Source organism: Rhipicephalus sanguineus, chromosome 9, assembly GCF_013339695.2.
Source record: "Rhipicephalus sanguineus isolate Rsan-2018 chromosome 9, BIME_Rsan_1.4, whole genome shotgun sequence".
Lineage (NCBI taxonomy): Eukaryota > Metazoa > Arthropoda > Arachnida > Ixodida > Ixodidae > Rhipicephalus > Rhipicephalus sanguineus.
The window spans coordinates 69,716,717-69,737,889 of record NC_051184.2 but is presented as its reverse complement, the minus strand read 5'-3'; the positions used below and the strand labels follow the sequence as shown (position 1 = coordinate 69,737,889).

General features: G+C 46.4%; 1 long non-coding RNA gene across 1 annotated transcript; it reads right to left on the bottom strand.

The window, feature by feature from the left end:
- Window positions 1–18,128: 18,128 nt before the first annotated feature.
- Window positions 18,129–20,874, bottom strand: LOC125759752 (uncharacterized). Its single transcript, XR_007417387.1, has 3 exons — window positions 20,740–20,874; window positions 18,631–18,695; window positions 18,129–18,262 (listed from the first exon to the last, which is right to left on the bottom strand). It is a non-coding gene; the product is annotated as an uncharacterized LOC125759752 (long non-coding RNA).
- Window positions 20,875–21,173: the final 299 nt, after the last annotated feature.

Below are 21,173 nucleotides of genomic sequence, written 5' to 3'. Positions count from 1 at the left end.
AGTGGAACACAACAGTAAGACATACTAAGGCATTGGGGTGGTTGCAATAGTCTGAAATAGAAAATAATACGCGAATACTATCAAACTCGAGTGCAAGTATCGAACCGGCAGCACGGACTGACAGACTGCCTGCGGAATACGTACAGCGGGGATGGAAAGACACGCGAACATGCGGCATCTGCATTCTTTGCTGTTTCGCATTTATTTTCAAGTGGTTATAGCTTGGATGATTGATGAAAAGACGACGTCATCCACGACACAATAAAAGACCATCTAGCATCTTTTTATTGCCACCGCGGTCAGAGCGTGATGAAAACAGCGCGCCTCTATGTTCGCGTTTCTTTCCATCCCCCTGTACATGTGAGGGCCTGCAAGAAGCACCAATGCAATTAAACTCGGATGCAAACACGAATTCGCGAGCTTCGTGATACGCGCGGCCGTTCAGCGCCAGCTTCCCGTAGTCTACTTGCACAGCGCCACCACGCGGCAGCGGCGAGCGGACGCGGAGCGCGCGCTCGACGGCGCGAGGAGAGCGTTCACCCGGGCACTGAAAAATAGAGGAGGCGCTGGTCCGGACCACGGAGCAAGTGACCCGGGCCTAGACTCATCAAGGACTTTTCATATAATCTTTGGAATCATTTACGCAACAGAGTGATCCGACAAGGCTTTATAATTTTATTTATCTCGTAGTATTTCGGCTAAAAGGCTTGCGCCCTGTATGATGTGTAACTGCGTTCCGCGGAATAAATCGTTGTTCGTTATGGTTTGAACAGATGTAAAAATCATGAGCCGCTTTTGCTGTCAGTCCCATTTCGGAGGTCGCGCAATAAGGTGTAGACGTCGTGGATGATGTAATGTTCGGCTCCTATGGCGCTTTTGTCAATGCCTCGAATAGGACGGTTGTACACGAGGTGGGCTACTGCTCCCATAGTTGAACTACTTTTTCTAAACGCAGGAAACCCCGAAGACGTCTTTCCATTGCCCTATTTGGATGAATACTGCGCGAGTTGGTAAACTAAAAGGGAGCTTTCCTGCGAAGCACGGTGTCCTACCTATATCTAAGCACACAAGCTTCTAACATTTCGCGTTCATCAAAACACAGCCGCCGCAGCCGTGATTGAAATCCCGCGGCCCTCGGGTCAACAGATCGGGCACTGCAACCACAGACAACCGCGGCGGGTACCCCTCTGTGTACTTGAAGTACCATCGATACTGCTCTGTTGAATACCGTTAAGTTCTGGTATTCCTGGTGCAATTTTCTTATTGACCCCTTTCCGCTCTATTGGTTTCATTGCACATGTTTTCTTTATCATTTTCTAGAAAGAACTTTTGTAGAGCTAAGAAGGCAACAAGAAAGAAAGGTGACTTTCGCACACTTTTGTGCAATCTCTCTTTGTGTGTATTTGTAATTTTCAGAAGCGCCACGCGGTACCATTTCGTCCGAACCGCCACCATTCTGAGCTGTCTTTTTTGTAAGTAAGTGGTAGTGCGCCTGTCAGTAAAGGGCGGTCTGAACGCGACAGCGTTAAAGAGCTTGTTTCGCAGAAATCGTGGTCTCAGCTTCGGCGTCGGTGTCGTTGTTTGTGAGCGAAAATTCAGCGTTTTCCGTGACCGAAAGAACGAGAAGGGTGTAAATAAATTATATAATAAAAACCTTCGGTTTGAGTGAAAATTGAACCCAGGCCTTCTTCGCGACAAGGAGGTCGGTCTGCCACAGAGACACGCCCGTTTTTTTTTTTATTCTACAGAGCCACGCTCTTACTTGTAACTGCTTCGGAAGAAAACACTGTATCAAGGTAGTGGGAGGAAGGGTTGTCAGCGTCAAAGAGGCGCAAAATAGCGATGAATTTAGAAAAAACCAGCCAAAAAGTAGCCAACATGAGCCAAGGGCTGTAAAAGTAGCCAGAAGTAGCCACGCGTGGGTGAAAACAACCGCGACGTTTTTACTTAAATGAATAAATGCAAAAGTCTTTGGTGGAAATGCACGTAAGTTCTGGAAGAACCCTTCGAAGTCATAATTGCTGAGATTACAGCATAAATTGTTAACTTCAGCAATAATTTCGTGCGGTATGACGAAGTTTCTTGCGCTACTACAGAAATGGCACTCTCTTCACATGTACTGCGTAATTTTCCTTAAAAACATTAGAAGTACTAGCCTTGTGACAACAATAAAAATTAGTGCTGCATCAGTGTGCTCAAAATCACAGTTGCTGTTACTGAAGCATAAATTGTGGTCACATTCGCAATCGTATCTCGCGTAATCACGGGGACTGTGTAGTTAATATTTCCGAGTTGCAGTATGTGGTGTCGTGCACAGTGCATGCCTACTTGTGAGCAATTACGAACAGAATTAATCGGATATCTGGTTTCTAATGTAGATAGCTTCCGGGATGATGCAGAGCGCTTTCCATTGTCCTGTGGACTTCCAATTAGATTATGTAGTCACGTTCAGAATATGTTGTCTGCAAAATGAGGCGCCATGCTACAATTCATATGTTTTTTTCCTGAGTCTCAGCCACCTATTCAAAAGTATTTTATAATAAAGTTTGGAAGCTGAAATTCAATTTTGGGAGCTGGAAATACGCCTTGGTCCCCGTGTTTTCATACCGCTTAATTGAAAGCGAACTTCTGCGACACCCCAAGATATTGATAATTTGATTCAAATTGAGCGAACAAGAAAGTTGCCAAAAAATAGCCAAGTAGCCAAGATGTTTTTCGGCCACCACCGGCCTATAAAGTAGCCAAATCGGCGCAAAGTAGCCGAGCCTGAAAGCCTTGGTGAGAGGAGTTTCCTTAACCTATGTTATGTTGCGTAGTGGCAGAAGCGTCGAATCACGCCAGGCGAGAAACAACTGGATTTGCGCAACGTGCGGTTGTTTTAATGGTCCATCCATTACAAAGTGGTCTGAGATATTTCATCATTATCAACATCAGCAAAAGAGTCAAGAAACTCAACAGCTGAGTAGGCTCCCGTGTCTCCTTACGAAGCCTTAGGGGGTCTTTGGATGATTCGAAAAGAGATGGCTGATCCATCTATCATAGGAATCGGTGTAACACGAATGTGAAACGTGTTGTCACAGAAGTAGTTGATTATTTATAGTGCATTGGTATATGAGAGCTTGTACAATGTCTACTATTGTTTGGCAGATATAGCACCGGTTTATGTGGACTGGAGTTACTGTGTATGCTACCTTTAGGCAGCAGAGTTGCGCATAGGTCTGGCTAGCAACCACAGCTGCGCGATGATGTCGCACTACGTTTTTGCATGCGACATGCCTACCGTGTTGCCGATAAACATGTTTGGCGTGGAGAAGACTGGCGATAATAAACATTGGCTGCCGATGAGTTGTGTTGATTGAGTTCGCTGCAGCGGCGGCGTCGAGAAATACAAAAAAATCACAGCATATCCACGTGCTGAATGATGATGAGTGGGGCGAAGCGAAGTCGCGCTGCAGCACGGCGATGGCATTGGCGCGAGAGTGGTCCTTCTTGATGGAAGTTATTGTGACTAGATTGTTTGAGAACCACAATCTGTTGCACACACCGCAACTATGGCCGAAACTGTTATCAAGGAAGTCCCACTGAAAGCGAGCCCGCCTGATGCGTTTTGCAGCCACTTCACGTGCTCGCACAGCCTCGGGCTCTGCCTGCCGGTACGCGCGCTTTCCCTCCGCTTCACGGTCCTTCACATTTTGATGATCCGATTCGCGCCGCAGCCGTGCAGTTTCGGCCTCGCAGGCTCGAACGGCGAGGTCTTCGCGCCGCAGCCATTCAGCTTGTAGAGCAGCTTGGCCTGGCGGGCTCGAACGGCGGGGTCTTCGCGCCGCAGCCGTACAGGTTGTCGAGCAGCTTTGGCCTCGCGGGCTCGAACGGCGGGGTCTTCGCGCCGCAGCCGTGCAGCTTGTCGAGCAGCTTCGGCCTCGCGGGATCGAACGGCGGGGTCTTCTCGCCGCAGCCGTGCAGCTTGTCGAGCAGCTTCGGCTTCGTGGGCTCGAACGGCGGAATCTGCTTCGTGGCGTTGACGTGCAGCTTCGGCCTCGCGGGCTCTCACCCCAGGATTCTGTCTGCGAGCGCGCGCTACCGCCGCCTTCCGTGCCTTCCGTTCCGCAGCCTTGTCTTTTATCTGGCGACTCCGAGCTAAAGAGAAAGCTTGCCAAGAGGGAGGCTCATGGCGCGTTACTTCTGAAATGTTGTCTTCGGGTGTCGTTGAAAACACGAGACGTTGTAAAGAAGAAAGAACGCCACACAGGCGAACACGCATGAGAGTGCCACTCGTCAACGTAGTCTTCTTCTTCTACTGCGTACCAGAACGCGCGCTTCTCACAAGCTAGAGGTGGCTACTACAACGCTACAAACAAACGGAGGATGGGCAGACCCATGGCATAATGAGCTTCGCCCCTAAAATTGGCCCGAGCGTCAGCTTCTCCGCCTTTCATGGTTGCTAGCGGCGCTTCGAAGAGAGATGCGCAACTATGCTACACAAGGGTAGCATATACAGTAACTCTAATGTGAACGCACTCACGTTGACTCCTAGTGGCACATCTCCGTATCGACGACTAACGCCCATGATCATGATTTAACCCTTGCGGTAGCTGAAGTTCCTAACATATGCGTGGACATTGCATATGGTGAATGCTGAGCAAATATGACATCAACAAGCACATAAAAATTCGGCAGATCCCACGTACCGTGGAAATCGATGTTATGCGAAGCATGCGCGGGATGGTGACTGTGGCATAATTTTTCATGTTGAGCGAAACGTTACGGAATGACACTAGAGAAATGTGGAAGTGGTATAAACACACTCATATGCTGGAGGGTCGCATATGTAATATATAACCAGTTCTTTACATTTCCGTAACGATGCCAACAGCAAAATGGGTGCTACCAACACCAGACTCCGTTAGCTGATATGTAGGGCTTATATTCCTAAATACTGGATAGTGCGAATCCCAACAGCACAAAGAAGAAACACAAAAGCACAGGACAGGCGTTACTCGCAACTAAGCTTCATTCAGCAAAGTTCCCCTGGATATACAAACAGCCGAGCGGCACACGCAGGCGCACTGCACGTACGTCACAGTCACAGTTGCAATTGTTAAAGCTGCGTTAGAGTTGTTATGCTTATACTTATCTGTTATGACGGGAACGCACGCACGTTTCACGAACCTGTGTTTATCTGTAGAACGGATTCTTGACAGCTCTCGAACAAGGTTATCATCACCGTGATCAGTGAGCACCAGCAGCTGGATCGGGCTTGTTAATTGGATCCGTTCGTGATCGCGGCTATGAGGGGTCTAAGTGTAGTGAAGTCTCCTGGATGTCTCTTACGATGAAATGATCTATTGACGCCTCCTGTCCTGCACGTTGCAGCGAGGTCTTTTGATGCCCTGTCCACATTAAAGCCGTCTTTCACGCAGTATAAAAACCAGACGTTGTTGGGTCTTGATAAATCAATGTTGAAAACACCGGCAATGATGAGAGGCCTGGTTCTCTCGGCAGGTTTATTGTAGGAAGCATTGATTCCGGTTTTGGCGTAATCAACGTGGTCCGCGTTGCGGACCGTGCGAACGAGTGCATGGTAGTTGAGTGTCATCCAGGGGTGTTCTGTCGTCAGATTCCGCACTTCGCTTGTGTCCGCCACGGTGGTGTAGCGGTTACGGTGCTCGGCCGCTGTCCCGAAGGTCGCGGGTTCGATCCCGGCCGTGGTGGTCGCAATTAGATGGATGCGAAATGCTAGATGCCTGTACTGTGCGATCTCGGTGCGCGTTAAAGAATACCAGATGGTCAAAATTAAAGTCCCAACAATTATTATTATTATCACTTTCCTTGCGTTTCAACGTGTCTGTTCGCGTTTACTGTGTTGGTTGAGACTTTGTATGACCTGCGGCACATACCCGCATAACATAAACTATGGTATGCGGGTATGTGCCACACGTGACCGAGGGAAAGGGTTTCATGACGTACACGACAGGTATTTTGCGTTATTCATGTCATGACCAGTGAATCGTGTTCACCATACACTGATCCTCTGCTATGCGAATTTTGGTATATTAGAAGGTATGAAGGATGACCAGGAGAGCGCCCAGACGTAGGCGGCTAGATAGATAGATAGATAGATAGATAGATAGATAGATAGATACGTAGATAGAAACGCCCAAAGTGCCTGAGGTTCGCTAAGAAATGCTTCGCATTTAATAAACACTGACACTTCATATGCATTCCTTCAGAGCATCGCGGAACGCAAAGAGAAACGCTACGCGCGTCGTGTCTTTCCTCTAGCCTGGCCGTTAATTCTCACAGGGCGATCGGGGAACGCGGTGTGACAGCCGATGTTGAAGTACATTGTAGCGTTTCATGTGTTGGCCATGGCTACGCGCGTGAGTGAGAATAATAATAGGTGGTGGTTGTGATGTTGCAGCAGGCGGGGTTAGCCTGGCCAGCATGGCCGGCAATTGTTCCGACTGAGCATCTCCTGACTTGTAGTTGTCTCTCACCACGTGTTCGACAGCACAGTGTCTCGCAGGAAGACCGCCAAAATTCGTTGCACGTTCCTCCTCGTTGCCGCGGGCCCTTCAGGAAAAATTACGTCTTAAAATGTCCAGGGCCTATGACAACCTTTTTGCAAGCTGCGGACCATCGCTGCTCTTTTCACATCAAACTGCGGCCAAAGCCAAATAAAATGTTGAATGTGCTCGATGTCTCCACAGAAGGCAGAAAACGGGAAAGCGTATCACCCAGTCTTGAATGACCAAGCCGTGGTGTATGCGGAACCGGTTCTGATGCAGTACAACAGCGTCGCTTGTTCTCGAGAAAATCGATAGATTACACATGCTTGGTGTGGAAGCTTGTAATAATATTGATATCGGTAGTTTTACGTCCCAAATCACTATAAGGTTGGAGCGATGCCGTAGTGGAGGGCTCTGGAAATTTCGACCTTCAGCTGTTTTAAGCATGCACTGACATTGTGCAATACACGGGCCTCTCCCATTTCGCTTTAACCGAAATGCGACCGCCACGGCCGCAATTGAAACCGCGACCTTCTGGTCAGCAGCCGTATACCGCAACTACTGAGTCACCATGGCGAATATGTGAATGAGAACGCGCGTCGTGTCTTTCGCTTGTCCGGTCATTGCGAACCACGTGAAACGCTAGACTTCACGTAAGAGTTGCAGCATGTACGGGACGCACCGCCATTGTGTCTGAATTTTCGTATTGCAGGAAAGCTGCTTTGGAATGTTTTGCAACTCCAAACCCAGTCGGGACAAGAAAGTTTATCGTGTTTTATTCGTTTTTTTCTCTCCGACGATGATTGCCTTATGTGACAGAGGGACAGGGAGACGGGCAGTTTCCTCGTTGACACGTCATACAAATGTATGCGCAATTAAAAGGCAAGGGATGGTTTCGCACTGTTCCATAAATCATGTACATAGATGGAACACATTAGCATCGCATTTATGCCGTTATCAAGATCAATTCATATGGAAAGTTGTCACGAAAAGCGGTGGAAATCATATTGCGCTAGATATGAACACTCGGCTTACGAATGAAGCGTGACTGAATTAGATGGGGACAAATTATGAAAAAGTAGAAGCTAATGGACATAATTTCTCTAATACAGTAAAACTTCACTTCAACGAACTTCAAAGGACTCCAGGGAAAATTTAGGTAAAGTAAAAGTTCGTTGAACTGAAATAACAATTTTGCAACTTGTTATGAGGAGCTAAAGAATACATCAGTTGTTGAAATCAAATTCGAACCCTTTTATTTGCATTCATGCTTATTTGAATGTGAATTCCTGCCTATTTGTTATGTTTTGAAGAATGTAGTTTACTTTTTCTGTAATTGTACACTTAGGACAGCAGAGGTCATGAATTGAGTCACTGTGTCAAAGCTCTTTGAATTTATTTCCGGCACAACACTCAGCTGGGCAGGCAAGGACTTCACTATTTCCAAGTACATCAGTGCTTCTTTAGCTGAAATTCTTGGCGCTTCCTCTACAAGGGTCACTTCTTCCTCCACATCTTCTTCTTGAGGTAGGACACTTGCTACAATCTGCTGAGTAGACATAGTGGCGCAAGTCAACGCGAGAGTCACAGGTGACAGTTCTGAAAACGAAAAACGCTGTCTACGTTGCTAGTGTACTTGTATTAGTAGCCACAAAGAGAGCTTATAATGGGCTCTAGAAATGCCGACCTTCCAGCTTTCGCTGTGACTGTGCTGCACTTTTCTCACAGGCCTGGCGTTTTTTTAGCTTGTGTATGTGTACTAAGCGCACTTTTGAAGATGAAGTTGAATGTGAGTGTTTCCTCTTGGAATGCCATAGCGGTCCCGGACTAGGGAGCATGTTTTTTCCTTGTCATTCGCAATATCTAAACGTGAGACTTTGCCGCTGAATGAAAAATAGGTACGGCCTGCCGAACGCTGTTGTGCGCCGGTGATCGCGACAGTTGTTCCTCCCTCCGCCATGGCGCCGAACAACAATAAAGGCAACCCGCTAGGATAGGCGGCGAGACGTGCGCGCGCATTCGTTTCAAAGGTCTGTGTAGTCTCCTCTCCGTGACCTCTGACTTCATTCCGGCTATTTATAAGAAGACAGGCCAAGTGACATGCCAGTATGTTCAATATGAAAGCTTTATCAGCGTGCACACTTTCTTTTCCCCAATAAACTGAGCTGTGAGTGTGACGCTTGTTGGCCATCTTTCCCCTCGTCCTTGTCTGTTGTGTGCAGGCTGAGAACGGTTCCTTGAAGAATCGATACCAACTCGGCCAGTTTTCTACACATTTACATTACGGGTCTAGTACGTCATAGCTGATATACGCATAAAGTAAGGTTCAGGATAATACAGATCAACTTACAGGCGAGCTGCGTTGAGCTGTTGCCAAAGTTGTTTCTTGTTTCAAATGGAACAAAAATGGTGTGAAGTTGCTTGGTGATATGCTTAGGCATTTGAATCCTCCATCTAGTGCTGTGTACGCCGATAACTTGCGTGGCGCGGAGACTTTCTTAGAATGCGTGATTACTTCCTCTGCCTCAAAGGAAACCAGAAAGAAGAATTTTGCGCTACATAAAATACCTGTGAGTGAAATTGCTTAATTTGGTTTTGTTGTTGCTGCGCATTAGACTAATCAACGCACAACGAGGCCACGGAGTATGTTAGGTACCACCGCGCTACGTTCTTCAGCCCAGTCAGTGACATCGATGAGTCCGAAAACTTTACCCATTTTTCGATCGTAAACCTATTTCTATTCGATCGGCATGTCATTGACTGTGAAGCTGCAGAATTGCTTCTTTTCTTAAGGTAAACGGCATCATTCCACCAGGAGCCTTTCGAGCATTGAGCTATAGTAACTGCAGTTTCACAAGTGGATGAGCCACAAACTTCTGAAGATTGCTCCAGCAAGACTTCCCGAAAGCGTTCCTTGATCTCAAGTGGTCGTAGACTTTAGGGGAAGTCGCCTACCAGAGAAGACATTCTCGCACTCCACTCTTGTAATATGCGCCTTGCTTTGAAATTCTGGAAGGAGAAAGTCGTCGAATTTGTCACGTTGTTGTTTTAACCTTAATTATGCCGTACACGGTTGGGTCCTATTCATACACTAATCCAGCACTTGCTGTAAGTCGCCGCATTGTTACGACCTGCGGTGAAGCCCTTTGAATGAAAATATGTCTTGGCGCTGTCATGTTTTAAAAGGCTCCCAAGGTATGTGAGTGCGCTGGCTGACGTCCGGCCCAGATACCATGTCTGCATTTCAAGGCGTTGCTATGAGTTCGCTTTCCTTGTCAGTAACGTCCGCGCGTCAGTGGTAAACTTCGTTGTTTGAGCTTTTACACTCATCTTTTGACTCGTGTCTTGTTTTTGCAATGGCAGAATAGGAAGAAGTGGTCTACGTTTGAACAAGGCCACTGGCAGCTTGTACGCAAAATGAGACTTAAATACGGTCGGCACGATTGTCGACTACAGCACCTTGTGCTGTAGTCGAATACTTCATAAGCAGGCATCCCGGTGTTCATTTAAGTGGAATTTTGGAATTATCATTTAAGGTCTTCGCTGTTTTCCATCTGAGTCGCCGCCGACAACAGTTTCTGGGCACTGCGATTACTGTGAAATGTCTGATTACATTAAGCACGTATATAATGCACAGTCGACAAAAGGAACCGCGCATTTTCCTCCGTCGCCCGCCGTACAAGCACTTCTTTCAAAAGAGCGCGTTCGCTTGCTTTTTCTGTTTAGCGTTCCCTAATAATGTGCCGGGATTTCCAGATGCGCAGAGCCACCGCAGTAGCGTCTCGAAACTCAGTATATTACCGTAACTCGGCATGTCACGCATTCCCCCACTGAAAACGTGCAATCCAGCAGGCAACACTTTTTGTAGCGTCAGCTACACTTGCCTAACCGGAGCCGATTTCGCGTGGAGCGTCATGAGCCGTGATGCGCATGCGCGAGGATCAGTTATGTCACACAGCTGGGTCACCGGAGCTGGCATCTCACGCGCTCTCTGACACCGCAGCGCGCGGCTCGCCGCTGCTTGTCTGCGCGCTCAGGAGGAGTGGCGTCGTAGCCGCGGCAGACAAACTGGCGCCGGCGCGCGCAGAGTCCGCCACCGCCGCGCGCGACTCGCCGCCGCTAAAGCCCCTTGATTTCGAAAGTAGCGACATTCTCCTCCGCACGCGCGTTTTCCTCCTCAATTCTCCTCGGATTTCTCCCCTCTCCTGGCCGGCGCAGTGCGCACGGCACGCTGAACCCTCCACTGGCTCGCCGCAGCCGCGTTACAATCACTGCGCGCGCTTGTTTATTCGGCCCCTAGAAGCATTAAATGAGAATCTGTCCCTTAAAAACCGTCTTGACAAAAGTGGGCTTCCGATAGGACATAGTGACGAATATATTTTTTAAGACGCTGCGATAAATAGAAGCGGATGCGCTTCGAAAAAAAAAAGAGTATACCAACTGGCGGCAGAGCGGTTTTCTCCGTCGCCGCTTCGACCGTTCGTAACGCGGAGGTGTATTAAACGCATATAATGTAAGCAGCATATAGTAGAAAATTTCGTTCCTAAGTGTTGTCTTGATGAGCTCAAAGCAGAAAAATGAGCTCAAAGCCAAGAAAAAATGTGATGGTTTACTTAAATTGAAATGGTCGAAATGAGTGGGCGCGAAGCCTTTTTGTGCCAATGCCGCTGTCAGACACGTATGCCCACACGCACATACACACGCGATACACACACACGCGCACATATACACGCGATACAGACCAGACACACACGCACATATACACACGCGCACACACGCGATACAGACACGCACGCACGTACGTACCCACTCACGTAGACACGCGATACAGACACACACGCACATACATACACACGCGCGATGCAGACACGAACGAACGCACATACACACACACGCGCGTACACACGCGCATACATGCACACGCGATACAGACATGCACGCACATACATACGCACGCGATACAGGCACACACGCACGCCCGTACATACATACACACGTACACACGCCATACGCTCACCCACACACATACACACGCGGGTTACAGTCGCGATAGACACGAACTCACGCACATACACACGCGCGAATATACACAAGCGCACACATACACACACGTGCGCGCACGCACACACAGGCGCGAAGACATACACAAACGCACGCACACGATGACGCATACATACACAAACCTACGCACACGCACGCGCGCTCATGCACTCATACACACACACACGCAAACACGCGCGCACACGCGCCTACACACGCAAGCGCACACATGCACACATAGTGCTCATGCACCCGCACACACACGCCTGGAGGGTTCATGGCGTACGCGAGCAACTAAAAGCGCGCGAAGCTTTCTTGCGCGCGCTTTTCGTGATGTCAGGGTCACCTGACTGGGAGGTATCGCGCGTCGCAGCCACTCAGCGTTGCGGATGCGCCGGCTCCACGAAAGAGAGGGTGTAAAAAGAGGAGGTTTACGGCGCGGCGAGTTTGCGGCGGCGTGGATAAAACAGCGCCGCTACTTTCCAACATCAAGGGGCTTTAGCCGCCGCCGGTCTGCACTTTCCAGAGTTACATCGTAGCCTTGGCAGACGTATTCGCGCCAGCGCGCGCGCAGCTATTCGCCTTCACTGTGCAGTTGCCGTCTGACACTGTGCTGGAGCCGCTTGATAGCGCCTCTGACTGGCGTTTGCAGGTGGGTAACGCCTTGGAGAAGGAGAGAGCAAATGCTGCTCAACGGCGCAGAAGAGCCGAGAAGCTTATCTCATCGGATCCCGAAGTAGTTGCCTGGCAATTAGCGGTTCAGCATACGAAGAATGAACAGTTTTATCCTAGACAACCTGGAAAGGTAAGAATAATCAGCTGAACCTTTGCTAACGCTACGTATATCCTAGCATACCCGAGCTAAGCCACTGCAAATTTTTCTTTTATTGAGCGGCCGTCGTCGAGCTCATGAACAACTTTTACCAGGGCCTAGACTCCTCGAGGGCTTTTTATAACATCTTTAGTATCATTTATGCAACAAAATAATGCGACTACGGTTTAAAATTTTATTTATCTGCTCTTATTTCGGTTAAAAGACTTGCACCCCGAATGATGTGTAAGTGCACTGTGCGGAATAAATCTTGTTTCGTTATGGTTTGAACAGACGTAAATATTATGAGCCGCCTTTGCCGTCAGCGCCATGCTGGAGGTGGCGGAGTAAGGCAGGATGCCCTGGCTGTTGTGTTGTTTGGCTCCATTGGCACTCGACAACTGCTTCGAACGGTGTTGTAGACCTCATTCACTGCATTGGTTAATGCTCCCATAGGTAGAGAACATATTGTACCCTAAATATTTATTCCAAGACACACCGCGCCCCAATTTACTGCCGTATTATGTGAGGAGAGCGTTGTGAAGCGATTCAGTGAATTTAGGAACTGCTTTGCGCTCTTCTGTCGTAGAGTAGCCTACATATTACTCTATGTCGTGAACTTGTTTTTCTCAACTCAGAAAAGCCTGAAGACCTCTTTGCAATTCTCCATTTGGATTAATACTTGTGGACTTGGAAAAACTACAAGGCAGCTTTCCGACAACACAAGCACGGTTTCCAACTTATAAGCACACGGGCGTCCAACATTTCGCTTATATGAAAATACGGCCGCCGCGGCTGGGATCCACCCTATCCACAGACAACCGCGCTGGTACCGCTCTCTGTACTGAAGTGTCATCGATGCTGTTTTGTCGACCACCGTTGAGTTCTAATCAGATCAGCAGCTTCTTTTGCGAGAAATGTTATATTCCTCGAATATATGCGAGCAACATTTAAATAATATGTAAAATGTGATTTGTAACAATATACAAGGCTTTGGCAGCAAAAAATTAAAACAATTGCTAGTGCAATTTTCTGATTGATCCCTTTCCGCTGTATTCGTTTCAATGCACATGTTTTCTGTAACATTTTCTAAAATAAACCTATTTAGAGTTAAGAAGATAACAAGACAGAGAAGTGACACAATCTTTGTTATATTGTTTATCTAGTCTCTCTTTCAGAGTATTTCTAATTTTCGAAAACGCTACGCGGGGCCATTTCGTCCAAACCGCCACCATTCTGAACTGTGTCTCTTTTGTAAGTCAGCGATAGTACGCCTGTCACGAAAGGGTGGTTTTAAAGGGACACTAAAGAGGAACAATTAATCGGTTTAGATCGATAAATTGTGTTCTGAAAACTCTAATGTCATCAATTTCGCCATCACACGTTTAATAATACAGGAGAAAATCGCGTTCAAATTTCATTTTTAAATTACGCGCCGAAATCTTCCCGAGTGACGTCATGAATTTCAAAGTTTACTTATCGCATTTTGGCGCCATTGGCTGTAAAAACTTCCCCGAACATGGTATATTAAGTCTATGGCCCCCTCAGAGGACAATGTACATCATTTTTCCCGATTAGGAACTACATAGTCCCTAGTAGGCGCCGTCAAAACATGTGACGTCACGGCGAATGGTGCGGAAACTTAAAGGTGGCCTCGCCACCCACATTTTGTTTTTGCGCGTTTTCCCGCTTACTAAGCGTCTTTTCGCAGCAAGTGTGGTGTTTTTGGTATCGTGAAAGAGTACTTTACTAATATGAGAAAAATCGTTTTGCTCTTTAGTGTTCATTTAACGCGATAGCGTTAAAGAGCTCAATTGGCAGAAATCCCGGTGTCCGCATCGTTGGTTGTGAGCGAAAAATCAGCGTGGCCCGTGACCGAAAAATCGAAGATGCAAGTAAAATAAATAATAAAAATCTTCGGTTTGAGTGAGAATCGAACCCAAGCCTTCTGTGTGGCAAGCAGATGTTATGCCGCAGAGCCACTCCCCTACCTGTAGCCGCGTTTTAAGGCAACAGTGTATGAATGTCATATGGTGGGAGGAACCTCCTTAACACATTTATATTGCGTGGCGGGAGCGTCGAATCGCGTCAGGCGGGATTTATAGCGTAGTGAGTCCCTCGCAAGTGCAATTCTGTTGGTTGCCAAGGAGGGCCATAAGGCCCCCACGATCCATTTCCTCAGGGTCTCAATAAAGTTCGTCTCCCTCTCTCTCTCACGTTAACGTATGTTATATAGCGCGGTGGGGAGAGTGAAATAACGACCTGGGGTCACACAATGCGAATTACGTAACTAGCGGGTCGTTTAAAGATACCAACCCATTATAAAGACCCGGCATAAAACACTTTAGTCTTAAAGTTACAGACCGATCAGCTTACTGTCTGTTGTCTGCGAGCTGTTTACAAGCATAGTAGCTAATAGAACTAAGAGAGGTTAGAATGCATCAACGAAAGGACCAAGCAGGATTTCGTACGGGCTACTCGACAATAGACCACATTCACACTTTCAACCAGGTGATACAGAAATGCGCGGAATATAACTAACCCCTATATCTAGCCTTCGTAGATTACGACAAGGGATCTGATTCAGTCGAGATAGAAGCATTGCAGGCAAACCGGAATCAGGGTGTCAACTAACGATATATAAACGTACTGGAACAAATCTACAGCGGCTACATATGCACCATAGTCCTCCATAAACAAAGCATATATGCCATATGTGCCGGGCATCAGTGAACAGCTCTCCAGGATTCTTGAAAAAAAGGGGGCCGCGGTGATTCACAAGCTTGCGCCGACGCTCACCCGCTTGCGACCGCGGCCGAAGAATCGACCCTCTAGGGAGCAACACCAAGGCGTAGTGTACAAGGTGCCGTGCTCGGAATGCCCAGCCAGCTACATAGGTGAGAGCAAGTGTTTCCCAGAAAGAATTCTGCCCACCATGAGAACGACGTCAGGAAGATGGAAGTGCAACGCAGCGCTCTTGCAGAGCACTGTGAGAAGCATGACCATAAATCCGACTTCGACGGCGCTTCTGTTCTTGAAACGGAGAGGAATCTGGGAAGGAGGCTCTTGCTCGAGTCTTCGCACATTCAGAACACACCGACAAATTAGAACCGGTCCCTCAGTATACGTTCACGGCCTCCGAAACGTGAGGGAAAGGGAAATCCGGAGCCGTGGTGAAACAAGACGGGGAGATGCTTCCATGACCAACCTAGTCACCCCCTGAGGAGGGACCGAATCGGCCTCGAAACGTCGGGCTCTCTACAAATTTGGCTGGAGCCATTTCAACCTCCTATATCCTCCACCCAGCCAGAGAGATTTTTGTCGAAATGTTTACATTTAGGTCACCAATATCTTGTGATTTTCAAATGCGCAGTATGCTGTGTTCTGTGAAACAGTAAACAGTAAACATACGATTCAGTTCTTGATAATTACGCAGTTCGCATTACTTGCAATACGTGTTTAATAAAGATAACTGATACTATATCTCACAGCATTTTGCGTGCACCGCAGCATGAGCTCATGCACTTTTTGTACCCGGCTTTCCAGTTTGCATAACAATGAAATCGCGATGGTTCAAAGTAAGAACTGTACTCGCGTAATCGCGTTCTTTCAGCCATGTTAGCGAGATAAACGGTAACTCATTTGTATAGTGCGGAAAATATTCAGCCGTTCAGCCGGTAAATGCATTTTTTACTATAAGTATTCATCTCGTTTCTTCGGACAGTGCAGCCGCATGCACAGCTGCAGTGGGTGACGTCATTTGCAGTTTATCGCCGTCGCTACCAGAAGCATGTGTACAGGTACAATTTACGAAAAATACAAAAAGTAAATTGTACCTAGGCACATGCTTCTAGCAGCGACGGCAATGCCTAAGAGTAGGATTTTGGCATTAAAAAAAAGTCGACTTATGCGTGACAAAATTATGCTTAGCAAACTCTCACCTACTCTCTGCAAGCGAGACCCATCCCAAAGTACCTGCCATAGTTTTACATGTGTTTTTTGTTTGCTTCTTTCTATTTCTCCCACGTTAACTCTTTGTAACGGATATTATAACAGTACATGTTTCCTAGAAGAAAACGAAGCTTTGAAAACTACCCTGTTTACGACTAACGGCAATATTATGGGCGAACATGCATTAAATTACTCCACTACGTGCGCCACCTTCGCACAACGTGAATAATTTCCACTGTGGGAATACTGAAAATGGTTAGAACAAGGTGTGACTGTTAAGCACGTTAAGCAATGTATGAACCGTTGGGAATAAGTAAAAAAAAACACGCATCTTGTATTACCGCGTGCCATCACGTTGATTGCTTTAGTTTTATTATTACAGAAATAGTAGGAGGCGCTCATTATATGCATAACGAGGTTTTTTTCAGTAACGACGACTGAGCTGTTTCTTGATGGGACATTTCTCCATGGCTACCTTTGAGGTGAATATGCTGTTGCTCCGTGTGCGTTCATCTTGCATTCTTCTTAAAGGTGTTTAACTTCGAGGCAGGGTAGTATATGAACGACAGGAAATTGAATGAGCCCACAGAATTACACAAACACGCTTCATCTCGAACATCGCGGAGTCGAGAATGAAAACCGAAGGATGCCTTTCATTCAACATCAAAATAAACACTTTTAAGCGGTCAACCATACACAATGCCAAATGAAACACTGCCATTCTAGCTGTAGGCTACAATGTAGTTTGTTTGCAAGACAGACAACATCTTCACCACTTTCGATGACTCCCCCTGCGTTAGAGAGACGGAGTGCGTAAGTGTACGTTTCTGCGTAGGAAGTAGATGAGCGTACTGATCTGACCTTCATCCACGCGCCGCGAGTCACCATTAGTTCCATTCAGCGAAATCGCGTTCGCTTTGTTCACCCACTTACCGTTCGATGTCTACTTATGAAGCAAGCGAAAAGTGTCTTGTGCTCGGCGAATGTATATACTTTGCTTTCACACGCTTCCAAGTCTTCCTTGTTACTCCTACAAACGCGTTCAAGACTAACTGATGTCAGAGGTACCTACTATAGAACTTAGACTGCTCTTGGACATATTCAAAAAAATATGCAAGACACCAACATGGACACGAGAAGTAAACCCTTATGAAAATGTGAGACGAGTTCAAAAAGAAAGTCTAATGACTTCTGACATTTCAGTCATTTGACGCTCTAATGTGTCCCTTTAGAATTTTGTAATGTATTTGAAATGCCATTCAAAAACATATTGGCCAATTATTCTGATGCGTATTAACATGTGATAGTCTGATGCGGATTAACATGTGATAGTCCGATGCGTATTAACATGTGATAGTCTAGTGAGCATGAAACGACCTTTGACATCAACACTAATTTGATTCTCTAATGTATTTCTTCAGAATTGTTTTAATGTACTCATAATGTCATTCAAAAAACATATTGGCCACCGTCATTCTAATGTGTCCTTATGAGTGACTTTCTTGTGAGTATGAAACATCCTGTTTGCGATGACCCTCGGCCAAGCTTGTGCTTCGTGGCCAATGACATTCATAACATTCCTGAAACAGAACTATTACAGTGCATGATAAGATTTATGATATGTCCGGATGATAGTACGGAATCACATATTAGTTGTGCCTGACAATGTGTTTGCTGGTTGATACACATGCAGCCAAGCATCATACAAAAAGTGCATGTATGCACCTTCTACAACACTTGTGCTGTACAAAGACATTTCTCAACAAAAGAAAATGGATAAAAACATTTATTGACTGGGAAACATGCAGAGGTTAAATGAAAAAAAAATATGGTGTACACCTGTCATATCTTCGTTTCGTTTAATCTGTCTACTTAACATTGATGACAGATTGCTTTTGATGCGCAGGGTCCTTGTAGGGAATCCATGTATGTGTATCCATGCATGTGTATCCTGCACGAAAGATCGCAGTAAATATATAAGAGTTGCAAAGAAAACTTTATCCAACACATCGTGCACCTTAGAACACTTAGATGTACTGCCAAGGCCCCGTGCAGGTAGTTGACAAAAACACTTTTGTGAAGTTAGAGTTAGTCAAAATTGCATCTTATATCGCATTTCCAATCGAAACTTTCAGCAAATCCTGTTAGAAAACAGGAAAACAACACAGAAGGTCAAGTCCAGCATCAAGTATACATTAATGGAGTTACGTCTAGGGTCTTGTTTCTTTGATCTTAGAATTCCCTCAAAAAAGGTGCAATAGGTTCATGAGCAGGCGCAACATGTCCAAGCTTTTTGTAAAGATTGAAACAAATGCCTACCATAAAATATAAACTCGACCAGGCTCACAGGTAGAACGCTCCCATCTTCTTCTGCAAGCTGTCGTCTGCTTCAGTTCCACGAACAGGTGAGATCACCGGGTACATATGTAAAGGATACCAGAAAACATTCATGAGTTGGCGCACCACACAGACCTTACAGCTCACACACAATACATACAATGTATTCAGGCAAGTCTATGTTTATATACCAACAAGGGCCTTGAATGATGGACTCAGATTGCGCTATAAGAACAGGTATAAGCTGAGCAACGGCTCATGGCAGACAACTGTAATGGTGCCATTGCAAGCCGAACTTTCAGAAAGTTATGTACTTAGTAAACGCTATGTGGTTGGAGAACGCAGATTACCATATAGGTCATTTAAATGACGAAAATTACATCAGCTCTGCTACACAATATAAAATGCATAAATTGATAAAATAAGAGTATGTGTGGCCCATGTGCACACTCCATAATGCCGAGCTTTACATATTGTATTATATGATGAATTTGAGCCGTTTAGGAAAGTAATTCTAGTCGTGTTAAAGCCAATCAATGCCTGGAATATCGGTTTGAATTTGTAGTGCTGCAAGCCATAAAAAAAAACCGTTAACCACTTTTGCCAGCCTTCTCTCAACTTCTGGACACATAGTTACATATGAGAATTTAGATTTGTTTCCCCTAATAATTACTTCATAAAATTAAAGTAGCACTCTCACAATGAATGCTACGTCTTAGTCGCACAACCTGCAAATAAGAGCGCTTTTTCAGTTTCATGCTCCCTTAAGAAAAGCTCACAAAAGAAACATGAACTTTAGATAAGCACATAATTGAGGTGTGCTGTTGCCACCTCAGCACAGTGGATAAAAAGCTCTTGGAACAGTGCTGCTTAACCATTACAACAACTTCTGTTAATATAAACCAGTATGCTTCAGGAAACAATATAACGACGGGAAAAATATTTCACATCATTTTTCTCAAACACAAATATTGCAACAAAAGGCACCTTGCCAAACGCAACTAACTGGCATATTTGTCTTGAATTGATAATTATAAACATCTTGTGCTACTTCGAATTAATGTACACATGGTGTTAGTACCAGAATATAACGTAATTCACTGACTTGTATTATCTTCAAGTGGTTTCACCCAACGCAAGTTCGTTTCTCGTAGCAACGACCTTGCACAGTCAGATTAAAATCCTAACCATAGTGCAACTAACTTCTAACAAAAACAAGCGCGGTGCAGTAGTCGCGGAGAAAGCCACAAACACACGCCACTGCAGAGCACCGCGCGCGCATGTGCAGCCGCAGCGTGTTTTGATATCTTCCTCCCCGCGTACTACATGCCAATTATTACTGAGTTTCCTGAAGAGTTACTTCATTTGTACCTGCATCATGAGAAGGCTAGGCGATGAACGTTATGTTTAAAGCAGTTTTATTTCCGAAGTGATAAGCCATCGTACAAGTAGCTTCAGGCGATGATCTCGTGCAGTATACAGCTGTAGTCGATTTCAATAACTTTCGACGACGCTAAGAAGTTTACTTACGGAATCACAACTGGGCTACAAAAAAACTTGCAAATGATTCTTATTTAGGTTTACGATCGCTTCTGAGCGGCGGAATCCAAGAACGGGCCACTTTCTCTCCTCGGTCGCGGCCGCCTCCCGTCTACGAGAAAGGGCCATGCTGGCCATGCTCTCAAGCACTGCAGTCCTCCCCTCCTTCCTCACCTCCCCCACTCCGGTCCCCTGCGCCCAAAAGGACAACGCGAGTGTGACCCTCCCTGCGACACACATCGCGCAGGCGTCCCCAAGGTCATCCAGCTCCCGGAGAGAAGCGGCAGCGGCGCTTTTGTATGCCCCCTCTACCCTCGCACTCCAGCAAGCGGGAAGCGGGCGGGCCGAGCGACAGGCATTTTTGGAATAATCGAACAGCCAAGGAAGAAGAGCGCCATTACACGAAACGCTTGCGTTACAGAAGCGGAGTATCGCGCAAAGCAACGCGCCTTCATCCACCCGTTGCAGTTGTAGGTAGTGAGCACACATGGTGAATGCTTCATACGACCGTATAAAGTGCACAGAAAGCATTGAGCATAGCGTAAAACATACCTGTCTATCATCCTTCCTCTGGCCATCATCCCCGCAGAGTGAACACACCGCCCAGACGATCACACTCGGTTCCTGCGTAAAAGACGTCATGTAATGAAGTAACCTAGCTGTGTAATTCAGAAATATTCTAGAACTTACCAAATCAGGCATCCACTGCGCACTCTTCAGCTTTACAGTCCACAATGTACCGTACACTCGGCGACAGTCTTGTCAAAAGGCTGCTGTACGTCCGCACTCGCCGTCAGTCACGAGACTAGGACCTAGATCGTCTTGGAAGGTACACTTGATATTGAATCACGTAACCAACGTGCATAATCGATAAACGTGGTAACGAAGCATTGTAGAACACAGCATGGCACACACACAAACCGCGCGCACCCGTCAAACAACTAAAGCGCCCCCATCCCAAGGACAACTTTTCTTGGCAATGAAGG